We start from the raw sequence: 14457 nt of genomic DNA, 5'->3' as shown, positions 1-14457 counted from the left end.
GTTTGGATCAGTGCGCTCGTTAGTGACTCATTCATTCAGCAACAGCAATGAAAGAAATTACACTCTCAGAGGAACATTTGAACTTGTGCTTTCATAACGTCGCTAGTATTAAAATGCGTCCTGAGATCTAAGCCGTGTTGGAACTTAAACGGAGGAATCGACAGAGAGGCTACAGAATGACATCGCATCCTTTTGGTTTTCTTTAAATCACTGACGAGCAGGAAAATGTAAACGGGGAGAGCGAGTGGGAAAGTGAGGCAGTTGCAGCTCTGCTGAAATTCCTTCTTTGTAAGTAACTCAGCAGCAAGAGACGTGAAGGTGACTCATGTGTGAGAGCTCTTCACATCGAGAACAAAAAGCACTCAAGGGCAGTTAGCACCTCTCCCGGAGTGGGGGTGGGGTGAGCAGTAACTTCTGTTACTCTGTTCAGAAACTGCCTTTTCGATTGACTTGGACAGAAACTGCATTTCTAATAAGCACCATGGAGTTTAGCAAAATGTATTGAGTCGCTCCTTGTCGATTCCCACACAGGTTTCCAACTCAGTTGATATCCATGTGGCTCATGTCCAGGTGTGGACATCTCTGCAGTGAATGGCACGGTTAAGGTAAAAGGCAAGGAAAGTGGCATCTCGAACAGACACAGTGACTGAAACGATGCTGCACGGTATGATGTGGAACACGGCCTGCTCAGCTTTGTGCATTTTCCCTGTAGTCCGGTGTGCTTCGTGTTCCGTGTAAATGTGAAAGTTGTCCTGTTTCGAGCAATGGGTGAAATCATTCAGCAAAGCAAGAATCGAAATTGAAGTAATGTCAAGCAGCTCATGGTGATTGGACCAAATCATAACCGAACATATATTCTCACGCAGTCACAGATACATTTGTCGCTGAAAGAGTCTGAGAAGATAGACTCAGCTTACTATTGATTTTTGTCCGGATTGATGGGCTTTCATTATCTGCTGCGAAATTGACATTGTAGCCGGGCACATTCCAGCAGCTGTGCGAGTCGGAGAGGGACCATGGAGGATCCTCAACTGAGGATCTGGAAAATTTCACGAGGTATGGTCAGTCGGAGCAAAAGTAAGGAAATCGTTTGTTTCTGCAGTGTTTTCAAGATGTCAATTCCCCTGGATAACAACGAGCTGTTGGAAAAAGAAAGGTGAAACGGAGAATGTCTTCACCTTTCAGTGCTGGGTGCCAGAGAACCGCAGCGCGGCCGGCAGAGGCCGGTTTCTGTAGTGTAGTGGTCATCACGTTCGCCTTACACGCGAAAGGTCCCCAGTTCGAAACTGGGCAGAAACTGCTTTGTTCTCAATTGCAGCCTTTTACAAGCCGAGCGGTCTAATGTGCTGGATCCAGGTTCCAGTCCTGAAAGGGGTGTGGGTTCGAATCCCACCACTGCTATTTCAGCTGATCAACTCCATCGCCGCAGCACTGTTAAAATGCTGCTTCGATCCCCGCTGCCTGGATTCCCCGGGTATTTAACTGTGGTATGGAAACGTGTTGACTATTGCAACGTTTCTCTGCTGTCGTGATGGTAATCGCTTCGACTCTCGCTTTACATTGCAGGCAAGTTGAGTTTTTACTGGAACCGAATGGAGACTGTTATTTCATCGCTGTTGTGAAACAGAGTCCTGCGGTGAGTCGATTCATCGTTATTTGGCTTTCTGGCGAATGGAAAATCGTTCCAATGAATATGTTATTGAATTTCTCCCATTTCCATCGTTTCCGTCCTGGAGACATCTGAAGGGAAAAGTAATCTCATCGAGACTGTGATTGTTGAAATTCACTTTTTTTATGGCCCATACTTATGATATTCGTTCTTTCTCTCTTTTCAGCATTGTCTGGGAAGTGGTGGTGCACTAAGGCTGCAGTATGTTTGAAAGAGTAGTTTGGAATTGCCCTGTTGTTAGTTGTGAGATTACTTTATGCCTCTTGACCTCGGACTCTCTCACATTTAGCGTTCATGCTTCGCTGTGTCTGAATATGCATTAGCTATGCCAGCTTTGATTGTGTTCCGTGTTAAATGCTTTCTGTTTGCGATTCGCTCCATACGTTACGATTTAACACGGGTTCTGCGGTAACTTCCAGCAGCAAAAATCCTCAACTGAGGATCTGGGAAAATTTCACGAAGTATGGTCAGTCGGAGCAAAAGTAAGGAAGTCGTTTGTTTCTGCAGTGTTTCACAATACTACCTTTCCGTGAGCAGTCGAACAGACTAAATGATTGTGCCACAGACTGCGATGGAAAGCTCCGCTAGAAAGTAATCCTTTAAAACCGGTGTAAGCAACACAAGGTTATTGGGGTACACCGCGTGGAAACAGATACTTCGGTGTATCTCATCCATGCTCACCACATCACCAAAATGAAACAAGTCCCGTTCCACAGCATTTGGCCTCAATCCCTCAAAACCCATCGTATTCCAGAAACTCATCCGATTACCATTGCAATTTTCTGAGTGTAATAGCCTCCCCACTCCCTCTGGTAGCTCATTCCATACACCCATAACCTTGTTGGTGGGAAATGTGCCTCGGGGTCCTTTGTCAATTTCTGACCACTCACCTTAAACCTATGCTCTCGAGTTTCCAACTCACCCTAGCTTGGGTAAAACACGTAAATACTCAGTTTACAACCCTTCCATAAAATCATGTCGCAGCCGTTATGCTGCCGGGAAAGTTGTCCCAGCCTATTCCACTTCACTCTACAGTCCGAACATTGACGACATCCTTGTCTATATTTTGTCACAAATTTCACGTCTATTTTTTTTTAACTTTTTCAAGATGTCAATTACCCAGGATAACAACGAGCTATTGGAAAAAGAAAGGTGAACCGTAGAATGGCTTCAACTTCCAGTGCTGGATGCCACAGAGCCACAAGGGGCGCGCCTGAGGCCAGTTTCTGTAGTGTAGTGGTCATCACATTTGACTAACGCGCAAAAAGTCCCCCGTTCGAAACTGGACAGAAACTGCTTTGATCTTCATTTGCAGCCTTTTACACTGACAAGAACGGAGCTTTCTTGCTTGCTATCCCATCTGCAAACCTGCCTTCGAAAATGCTCGAACAAATCTGCTCTCTTTGTGAAATGTGATGCAATTCCATTAAATTAGTTTGCAAAGCATTGTAAAGTTTTTCTCCAACCTGGGTCTGATCATATGACATTCTGCTTCAGAGTGTAGTTACCGCGTTCTGAATCTTCCACCAAAAGCAGTACCGCATTTGCATTCCTTGTGCAGGCAGGCCGGTTCAAAGACAGGGAAGAAGCTGACGCGCTGGTGTCACAGTACACCACGGATTCCTGAACTAGTCTGTCTGTCAAATGTAGCCCAAAGTCGTATCTGAAAGACCTCATTTGGAAGCCGCCTGTCGTTATTCAACGTGCGAGAATTGGCAGCAGAGGTGCTGAATCATGGTTTGGATCAGTGCGCTCGTTAGTGACTCATTCATTCAGCAACAGCAATGAAAGAAATTACACTCTCAGAGGAACATTTGAACTTGTGCTTTCATAACGTCGCTAGTATTAAAATGCGTCCTGAGATCTAAGCCGTGTTGGAACTTAAACGGAGGAATCGACAGAGAGGCTACAGAATGACATCGCATCCTTTTGGTTTTCTTTAAATCACTGACGAGCAGGAAAATGTAAACGGGGAGAGCGAGTGGGAAAGTGAGGCAGTTGCAGCTCTGCTGAAATTCCTTCTTTGTAAGTAACTCAGCAGCAAGAGACGTGAAGGTGACTCATGTGTGAGAGCTCTTCACATCGAGAACAAAAAGCACTCAAGGGCAGTTAGCACCTCTCCCGGAGTGGGGGTGGGGTGAGCAGTAACTTCTGTTACTCTGTTCAGAAACTGCCTTTTCGATTGACTTGGACAGAAACTGCATTTCTAATAAGCACCATGGAGTTTAGCAAAATGTATTGAGTCGCTCCTTGTCGATTCCCACACAGGTTTCCAACTCAGTCGGAATCGATGTGGCTCATGTCCAGGTGTGGACATCTCTGCAGTGAATGGCACGGTTAAGGTAAAAGGCAAGGAAAGTGGCATCTCGAACAGACACAGTGACTGAAACGATGCTGCACGGTATGATGTGGAACACGGCCTGCTCAGCTTTGTGCATTTTCCCTGTAGTCCGGTGTGCTTCGTGTTCCGTGTAAATGTGAAAGTTGTCCTGTTTCGAGCAATGGGTGAAATCATTCAGCAAAGCAAGAATCGAAATTGAAGTAATGTCAAGCAGCTCATGGTGATTTGACCAAATCATAACCGAACATATATTCTCACGCAGTCACAGATACATTTGTCGCTGAAAGAGTCTGAGAAGATAGACTCAGCTTACTATTGATTTTTGTCCGGATTGATGGGCTTTCATTATCTGCTGCGAAATTGACATTGTGCTCGTCGGAGAGGGACCATGGAGGATCCTCAACTGAGGATCTGGAAAATTTCACGAGGTATGGTCAGTCGGAGCAAAAGTAAGGAAATCGTTTGTTTCTGCAGTGTTTTCAAGATGTCAATTCCCCTGGATAACAACGAGCTGTTGGAAAAAGAAAGGTGAAACGGAGAATGTCTTCACCTTTCAGTGCTGGGTGCCAGAGAACCGCAGCGCGGCGAGGCCGGTTTCTGTAGTGTAGTGGTCATCACGTTCGCCTTACACGCGAAAGTCCCCAGTTCGAAACTGGGCAGAAACTGCTTTGTTCTCAATTGCATCCTTTTACAAGCCGAGCGGTCTAATGTGCTGGATCCAGGTTCCAGTCCTGAAAGGGGTGTGGGTTCGAATCCCACCACTGCTATTTCAGCTGATCAACTCCATCGCCGCAGCACTGTTAAAATGCTGCTTCGATCCCCGCTGCCTGGATTCCCCGGGTATTTAACTGTGGTATGGAAACGTGTTGACTATTGCAACGTTTCTCTGCTGTCGTGATGGTAATCGCTTCGACTCTCGCTTTACATTGCAGGCAAGTTGGGTTTTTACTGGAACCGAATGGAGACTGTTATTTCATCGCTGTTGTGAAACAGAGTCCTGCGGTGAGTCGATTCATCGTTATTTGGCTTTCTGGCGAATGGAAAATCGTTCCAATGAATATGTTATTGAATTTCTCCCATTTCCATCGTTTCCGTCCTGGAGACATCTGAAGGGAAAAGTAATCTCATCGAGTCTGTGATTGTTGAAATTCACTTTTTTTATGGCCCATACTTATGATATTCGTTCTTTCTCTCTTTTCAGCATTGTCTGGGAAGTGGTGGTGCACTAAGGCTGCAGTATGTTTGAAAGAGTAGTTTGGAATTGCCCTGTTGTTAGTTGTGAGATTACTTTATGCCTCTTGACCTCGGACTCTCTCACATTTAGCGTTCATGCTTCGCTGTGTCTGAATATGCATTAGCTATGCCAGCTTTGTTTGTGTTCCGTGTTAAATGCTTTCTGTTTGCGATTCGCTCCATACGTTACGATTTAACACGGGTTCTGCGGTAACTTCCAGCAGCAAAAATCCTCAACTGAGGATCTGGGAAAATTTCACGAAGTATGGTCAGTCGGAGCAAAAGTAAGGAAGTCGTTTGTTTCTGCAGTGTTTCACAATACTACCTTTCCCGTGAGCAGTCGAACAGACTAAATGATTGTGCCACAGACTGCGATGGAAAGCTCTGCTAGAAAGTAATCCTTTAAAACCGGTGTAAGCAACACAAGGTTATTGGGGTACACCGCGTGGAAACAGATACTTCGGTGTATCTCATTCATGCTCACCACATCACCAAAATGAAACAAGTCCCGTTCCACAGCATTTGGCCTCAATCCCTCAAAACCCATCGTATTCCAGAAACTCATCCGATTACCATTGCAATTTTCTGAGTGTAATAGCCTCCCCAACACCCTCTGGTAGCTCATTCCATACACCCATAACCTTGTTGGTGGGAAATGTGCCTCGGGGTCCTTTGTCAATTTCTGACCACTCACCTTAAACCTATGCTCTCGAGTTTCCAACTCACCCTAGCTTGGGTAAAACACGTAAATACTCAGTTTACAACCCTTCCATAAAATCATGTCGCAGCCGTTATGCTGCCGGGAAAGTTGTCCCAGCCTATTCCACTTCACTCTACAGTCCGAACATTGACGACATCCTTGTCTATATTTTGTCACAAATTTCACGTCTATTTTTTTTAACTTTTTCAAGATGTCAATTACCCAGGATAACAACGAGCTATTGGAAAAAGAAAGGTGAACCGTAGAATGGCTTCAACTTCCAGTGCTGGATGCCACAGAGCCACAAGGGGCGCGCCTGAGGCCAGTTTCTGTAGTGTAGTGGTCATCACATTTGACTAACGCGCGAAAAGTCCCCCGTTCGAAACTGGACAGAAACTGCTTTGATCTTCATTTGCAGCCTTTTACACTGACAAGAACGGAGCTTTCTTGCTTGCTATCCCATCTGCAAACCTGCCTTCGAAAATGCTCGAACAAATCTGCTCTCTTTGTGAAATGTGATGCAATTCCATTAAATTAGTTTGCAAAGCATTGTAAAGTTTTTCTCCAACCTGGGTCTGATCATATGACATTCTGCTTCAGAGTGTAGTTACCGCGTTCTGAATCTTCCACCAAAAGCAGTACCGCATTTGCATTCCTTGTGCAGGCAGGCCGGTTCAAAGACAGGGAAGAAGCTGACGCGCTGGTGTCACAGTACACCACGGATTCCTGAACTAGTCTGTCTGTCAAATGTAGCCCAAAGTCGTATCTGAAAGACCTCATTTGGAAGCCGCCTGTCGTTATTCAACGTGCGAGAATTGGCAGCAGAGGTGCTGAATCATGGTTTGGATCAGTGCGCTCGTTAGTGACTCATTCATTCAGCAACAGCAATGAAAGAAATTACACTCTCAGAGGAACATTTGAACTTGTGCTTTCATAACGTCGCTAGTATTAAAATGCGTCCTGAGATCTAAGCCGTGTTGGAACTTAAACGGAGGAATCGACAGAGAGGCTACAGAATGACATCGCATCCTTTTGGTTTTCTTTAAATCACTGACGAGCAGGAAAATGTAAACGGGGAGAGCGAGTGGGAAAGTGAGGCAGTTGCAGCTCTGCTGAAATTCCTTCTTTGTAAGTAACTCAGCAGCAAGAGACGTGAAGGTGACTCATGTGTGAGAGCTCTTCACATCGAGAACAAAAAGCACTCAAGGGCAGTTAGCACCTCTCCGGAGTGGGGGTGGGGTGAGCAGTAACTTCTGTTACTCTGTTCAGAAACTGCCTTTTCGATTGACTTGGACAGAAACTGCATTTCTAATAAGCACCATGGAGTTTAGCAAAATGTATTGAGTCGCTCCTTGTCGATTCCCACACAGGTTTCCAACTCAGTTGATATCGATGTGGCTCATGTCCAGGTGTGGACATCTCTGCAGTGAATGGCACGGTTAAGGTAAAAGGCAAGGAAAGTGGCATCTCGAACAGACACAGTGACTGAAACGATGCTGCACGGTATGATGTGGAACACGGCCTGCTCAGCTTTGTGCATTTTCCCTGTAGTCCGGTGTGTTTCGTGTTCCGTGTAAATGTGAAAGTTGTCCTGTTTCGAGCAATGGGTGAAATCATTCAGCAAAGCAAGAATCGAAATTGAAGTAATGTCAAGCAGCTCATGGTGATTTGACCAAATCATAACCGAACATATATTCTCACGCAGTCACAGATACATTTGTCGCTGAAAGAGTCTGAGAAGATAGACTCAGCTTACTATTGAATTTTGTCCGGATTGATGGGCTTTCATTATCTGCTGCGAAATTGACATTGTGCTCGTCGGAGAGGGACCATGGAGGATCCTCAACTGAGGATCTGGAAAATTTCACGAGGTATGGTCAGTCGGAGCAAAAGTAAGGAAATCGTTTGTTTCTGCAGTGTTTTCAAGATGTCAATTCCCCTGGATAACAACGAGCTGTTGGAAAAAGAAAGGTGAAACGGAGAATGTCTTCACCTTTCAGTGCTGGGTGCCAGAGAACCGCAGCGCGGCCGGCAGAGGCCGGTTTCTGTAGTGTAGTGGTCATCACGTTCGCCTTACACGCGAAAGGTCCCCAGTTCGAAACTGGGCAGAAACTGCTTTGTTCTCAATTGCAGCCTTTTACAAGCCGAGCGGTCTAATGTGCTGGATCCAGGTTCCAGTCCTCAAAGGGGTGTGGGTTCGAATCCCACCACTGCTATTTCAGCTGATCAACTCCATCGCCGCAGCACTGTTAAAATGCTGCTTCGATCCCCGCTGCCTGGATTCCCCCGGGTATTTAACTGTGGTATGGAAACGTGTTGACTATTGCAACGTTTCTCTGCTGTCGTGATGGTAATCGCTTCGACTCTCGCTTTACATTGCAGGCAAGTTGAGTTTTTACTGGAACCGAATGGAGACTGTTATTTCATCGCTGTTGTGAAACAGAGTCCTGCGGTGAGTCGATTCATCGTTATTTGGCTTTCTGGCGAATGGAAAATCGTTCCAATGAATATGTTATTGAATTTCTCCCATTTCCATCGTTTCCGTCCTGCAGACATCTGAAGGGAAAAGTAATCTCATCGAGACTGTGATTGTTGAAATTCACTTTTTTTATGGCCCATACTTATGATATTCGTTCTTTCTCTCTTTTCAGCATTGTCTGGGAAGTGGTGGTGCACTAAGGCTGCAGTATGTTTGAAAGAGTAGTTTGGAATTGCCTGTTGTTAGTTGTGAGATTACTTTATGCCTCTTGACCTCGGACTCTCTCACATTTAGCGTTCATGCTTCACTGTGTCTGAATATGCATTAGCTATGCCAGCTTTGATTGTGTTCCGTGTTAAATGCTTTCTGTTTGCGATTCGCTCAATACGTTACGATTTAACACGGGTTCTGCGGTAACTTCCAGCAGCAAAAATCCTCAACTGAGGATCTGGGAAAATTTCACGAAGTATGGTCAGTCGGAGCAAAAGTAAGGAAGTCGTTTGTTTCTGCAGTGTTTCACAATACTACCTTTCCCGTGAGCAGTCGAACAGACTAAATGATTGTGCCACAGACTGCGATGGAAAGCTCCGCTAGAAAGTAATCCTTTAAAACCGGTGTAAGCAACACAAGGTTATTGGGGTACACCGCGTGGAAACAGATACTTCGGTGTATCTCATTCATGCTCACCACATCACCAAAATGAAACAAGTCCCGTTCCACAGCATTTGGCCTCAATCCCTCAAAACCCATCGTATTCCAGAAACTCATCCGATTACCATTGCAATTTTCTGAGTGTAATAGCCTCCCCACTCCCTCTGGTAGCTCATTCCATACACCCATAACCTTGTTGGTGGGAAATGTGCCTCGGGGTCCTTTGTCAATTTCTGACCACTCACCTTAAACCTATGCTCTCGAGTTTCCAACTCACCCTAGCTTGGGTAAAACACGTAAATACTCAGTTTACAACCCTTCCATAAAATCATGTCGCAGCCGTTATGCTGCCGGGAAAGTTGTCCCAGCCTATTCCACTTCACTCTACAGTCCGAACATTGACGACATCCTTGTCTATATTTTGTCACAAATTTCACGTCTATTTTTTTTAACTTTTTCAAGATGTCAATTACCCAGGATAACAACGAGCTATTGGAAAAAGAAAGGTGAACCGTAGAATGGCTTCAACTTCCAGTGCTGGATGCCACATAGCCACAAGGGCGCGCCTGAGGCCAGTTTCTGTAGTGTAGTGGTCATCACATTTGACTAACGCGCGAAAAGTCCCCCGTTCGAAACGAAACTGCTTTGATCTTCATTTGCAGCCTTTTACACTGACAAGAACGGAGCTTTCTTGCTTGCTATCCCATCTGCAAACCTACCTTCGAAAATGCTCGAACAAATCTGCTCTCTTTGTGAAATGTGATGCAATTCCATTAAATTAGTTTGCAAAGCATTGTAAAGTTTTTCTCCAACCTGGGTCTGATCATATGACATTCTGCTTCAGAGTGTAGTTACCGCGTTCTGAATCTTCCACCAAAAGCAGTACCGCATTTGCATTCCTTGTGCAGGCAGGCCGGTTCAAAGACAGGGAAGAAGCTGACGCGCTGGTGTCACAGTACACCACGGATTCCTGAACTAGTCTGTCTGTCAAATGTAGCCCAAAGTCGTATCTGAAAGACCTCATTTGGAAGCCGCCTGTCGTTATTCAACGTGCGAGAATTGGCAGCAGAGGTGCTGAATCATGGTTTGGATCAGTGCGCTCGTTAGTGACTCATTCATTCAGCAACAGCAATGAAAGAAATTACACTCTCAGAGGAACATTTGAACTTGTGCTTTCATAACGTCGCTAGTATTAAAATGCGTCCTGAGATCTAAGCCGTGTTGGAACTTAAACGGAGGAATCGACAGAGAGGCTACAGAATGACATCGCATCCTTTTGGTTTTCTTTAAATCACTGACGAGCAGGAAAATGTAAACGGGGAGAGCGAGTGGGAAAGTGAGGCAGTTGCAGCTCTGCTGAAATTCCTTCTTTGTAAGTAACTCAGCAGCAAGAGACGTGAAGGTGACTCATGTGTGAGAGCTCTTCACATCGAGAACAAAAAGCACTCAAGGGCAGTTAGCACCTCTCCCGGAGTGGGGGTGGGGTGAGCAGTAACTTCTGTTACTCTGTTCAGAAACTGCCTTTTCGATTGACTTGGACAGAAACTGCATTTCTAATAAGCACCATGGAGTTTAGCAAAATGTATTGAGTCGCTCCTTGTCGATTCCCACACAGGTTTCCAACTCAGTTGATATCCATGTGGCTCATGTCCAGGTGTGGACATCTCTGCAGTGAATGGCACGGTTAAGGTAAAAGGCAAGGAAAGTGGCATCTCGAACAGACACAGTGACTGAAACGATGCTGCACGGTATGATGTGGAACACGGCCTGCTCAGCTTTGTGCATTTTCCCTGTAGTCCGGTGTGTTTCGTGTTCCGTGTAAATGTGAAAGTTGTCCTGTTTCGAGCAATGGGTGAAATCATTCAGCAAAGCAAGAATCGAAATTGAAGTAATGTCAAGCAGCTCATGGTGATTTGACCAAATCATAACCGAACATATATTCTCACGCAGTCACAGATACATTTGTCGCTGAAAGAGTCTGAGAAGATAGACTCAGCTTACTATTGATTTTTGTCCGGATTGATGGGCTTTCATTATCTGCTGCGAAATTGACATTGTAGCCGGTCGGAGAGGGACCATGGAGGATCCTCAACTGAGGATCTGGAAAATTTCACGAGGTATGGTCAGTCGGAGCAAAAGTAAGGAAATCGTTTGTTTCTGCAGTGTTTTCAAGATGTCAATTCCCCTGGATAACAACGAGCTGTTGGAAAAAGAAAGGTGAAATGGAGAATGTCTTCACCTTTCAGTGCTGGGTGCCAGAGAACCGCAGCGCGGCCGGCAGAGGCCGGTTTCTGTAGTGTAGTGGTCATCACGTTCGCCTTACACGCGAAAGGTCCCAGTTCGAAACTGGGCAGAAACTGCTTTGTTCTCAATTGCAGCCTTTTACAAGCCGAGCGGTCTAATGTGCTGGATCCAGGTTCCAGTCCTGAAAGGGGTGTGGGTTCGAATCCCACCACTGCTATTTCAGCTGATCAACTCCATCGCCGCAGCACTGTTAAAATGCTGCTTCGATCCCCGCTGCCTGGATTCCCCCGGGTATTTAACTGTGGTATGGAAACGTGTTGACTATTGCAACGTTTCTCTGCTGTCGTGATGGTAATCGCTTCGACTCTCGCTTTACATTGCAGGCAAGTTGAGTTTTTACTGGAACCGAATGGAGACTGTTATTTCATCGCTGTTGTGAAACAGAGTCCTGCGGTGAGTCGATTCATCGTTATTTGGCTTTCTGGCGAATGGAAAATCGTTCCAATGAATATGTTATTGAATTTCTCCCATTTCCATCGTTTCCGTCCTGGAGACATCTGAAGGGAAAAGTAATCTCATCGAGACTGTGATTGTTGAAATTCACTTTTTTTATGGCCCATACTTATGATATTCGTTCTTTCTCTCTTTTCAGCATTGTCTGGGAAGTGGTGGTGCACTAAGGCTGCAGTATGTTTGAAAGAGTAGTTTGGAATTGCCCTGTTGTTAGTTGTGAGATTACTTTATGCCTCTTGACCTCGGACTCTCTCACATTTAGCGTTCATGCTTCGCTGTGTCTGAATATGCATTAGCTATGCCAGCTTTGATTGTGTTCCGTGTTAAATGCTTTCTGTTTGCGATTCGCTCAATACGTTACGATTTAACACGGGTTCTGCGGTAACTTCCAGCAGCAAAAATCCTCAACTGAGGATCTGGGAAAATTTCACGAAGTATGGTCAGTCGGAGCAAAAGTAAGGAAGTCGTTTGTTTCTGCAGTGTTTCACAGTACTACCTTTCCCGTGAGCAGTCGAACAGACTAAATGATTGTGCCACAGACTGCGATGGAAAGCTCCGCTAGAAAGTAATCCTTTAAAACCGGTGTAAGCAACACAAGGTTATTGGGGTACACCGCGTGGAAACAGATACTTCGGTGTATCTCATCCATGCTCAACACATCACCAAAATGAAACAAGTCCCGTTCCACAGCATTTGGCCTCAATCCCTCAAAACCCATCGTATTCCAGAAACTCATCCGATTACCATTGCAATTTTCTGAGTGTAATAGCCTCCCCCACTCCCTCTGGTAGCTCATTCCATACACCCATAACCTTGTTGGTGGGAAATGTGCCTCGGGGTCCTTTGTCAATTTCTGACCACTCACCTTAAACCTATGCTCTCGAGTTTCCAACTCACCCTAGCTTGGGTAAAACACGTAAATACTCAGTTTACAACCCTTCCATAAAATCATGTCGCAGCCGTTATGCTGCCGGGAAAGTTGTCCCAGCCTATTCCACTTCACTCTACAGTCCGAACATTGACGACATCCTTGTCTATATTTTGTCACAAATTTCACGTCTATTTTTTTTTAACTTTTTCAAGATGTCAATTACCCAGGATAACAACGAGCTATTGGAAAAAGAAAGGTGAACCGTAGAATGGCTTCAACTTCCAGTGCTGGATGCCACAGAGCCACAAGAGGCAAGCCTGAGGCCAGTTTCTGTAGTGTAGTGGTCTTCACATTTGACTAACGCGCAAAAGGTCCCCCGTCCGAAACTGCTTTGATCTTCATTTGCAGCCTTTTACACTGACAAGAACGGAGCTTTCTTGCTTGCTATCCCATCTGCAAACCTGCCTTCGAAATGCTCGAACAAATCTGCTCTCTTTGTGAAATGTGATGCAATTCCATTAAATTAGTTTGCAAAGCATTGTAAAGTTTTTCTCCAACCTGGGTCTGATCATATGACATTCTGCTTCAGAGTGTAGTTACCGCGTTCTGAATCTTCCACCAAAAGCAGTACCGCATTTGCATTCCTTGTGCAGGCAGGCCGGTTCAAAGACAGGGAAGAAGCTGACGCGCTGGTGTCACAGTACACCACGGATTCCTGAACTAGTCTGTCTGTCAAATGTAGCCCAAAGTCGTATCTGAAAGACCTCATTTGGAAGCCGCCTGTCGTTATTCAACGTGCGAGAATTGGCAGCAGAGGTGCTGAATCATGGTTTGGATCAGTGCGCTCGTTAGTGACTCATTCATTCAGCAACAGCAATGAAAGAAATTACACTCTCAGAGGAACATTTGAACTTGTGCTTTCATAACGTCGCTAGTATTAAAATGCGTCCTGAGATCTAAGCCGTGTTGGAACTTAAACGGAGGAATCGACAGAGAGGCTACAGAATGACATCGCATCCTTTTGGTTTTCTTTAAATCACTGACGAGCAGGAAAATGTAAACGGGGAGAGCGAGTGGGAAAGTGAGGCAGTTGCAGCTCTGCTGAAATTCCTTCTTTGTAAGTAACTCAGCAGCAAGAGACGTGAAGGTGACTCATGTGTGAGAGCTCTTCACATCGAGAACAAAAAGCACTCAAGGGCAGTTAGCACCTCTCCCGGAGTGGGGTGGGGTGAGCAGTAACTTCTGTTACTCTGTTCAGAAACTGCCTTTTCGATTGACTTGGACAGAAACTGCATTTCTAATAAGCACCATGGAGTTTAGCAAAATGTATTGAGTCGCTCCTTGCCGATTCCCACACAGGTTTCCAACTCAGTCGGAATCGATGTGGCTCATGTCCAGGTGTGGACATCTCTGCAGTGAATGGCACGGTTAAGGTAAAAGGCAAGGAAAGTGGCATCTCGAACAGACACAGTGACTGAAACGATGCTGCACGGTATGATGTGGAACACGGCCTGCTCAGCTTTGTGCATTTTCCCTGTAGTCCGGTGTGTTTCGTGTTCCGTGTAAATGTGAAAGTTGTCCTGTTTCGAGCAATGGGTGAAATCATTCAGCAAAGCAAGAATCGAAATTGAAGTAATGTCAAGCAGCTCATGGTGATTTGACCAAATCATAACGACATATATTCTCACGCAGTCACAGATACATTTGTCGCTGAAAGAGTCTGAGAGATAGACTCAGCTTACTATTGATTTTTGTC

The 14457-nt window shown here is 45.3% G+C and overlaps 4 non-coding genes across 4 annotated transcripts; all 4 read left to right on the top strand.

Moving 5' to 3' along the window:
* The first annotated feature begins 1226 nt into the window (after positions 1–1226).
* trnav-uac (transfer RNA valine (anticodon UAC)) lies at positions 1227–1299 on the top strand. Its single transcript has one exon. It is a non-coding gene; the product is annotated as a tRNA-Val (tRNA).
* A 3304-nt stretch (positions 1300–4603) lies between these two features.
* Positions 4604–4675, top strand: trnav-uac (transfer RNA valine (anticodon UAC)). Its single transcript has one exon. It is a non-coding gene; the product is annotated as a tRNA-Val (tRNA).
* A 3309-nt stretch (positions 4676–7984) lies between these two features.
* trnav-uac (transfer RNA valine (anticodon UAC)) lies at positions 7985–8057 on the top strand. The gene has a single exon. It is a non-coding gene; the product is annotated as a tRNA-Val (tRNA).
* Positions 8058–11360: 3303 nt separating this feature from the next.
* Positions 11361–11432, top strand: trnav-uac (transfer RNA valine (anticodon UAC)). The gene has a single exon. It is a non-coding gene; the product is annotated as a tRNA-Val (tRNA).
* The last annotated feature ends 3025 nt before the right edge of the window (positions 11433–14457 follow it).

This window comes from Hemiscyllium ocellatum, unplaced genomic scaffold (genome assembly GCF_020745735.1).
Source record: "Hemiscyllium ocellatum isolate sHemOce1 unplaced genomic scaffold, sHemOce1.pat.X.cur. scaffold_400_pat_ctg1, whole genome shotgun sequence".
Lineage (NCBI taxonomy): Eukaryota > Metazoa > Chordata > Chondrichthyes > Orectolobiformes > Hemiscylliidae > Hemiscyllium > Hemiscyllium ocellatum.
This window is presented reverse-complemented; position numbering and strand designations above follow the sequence as displayed.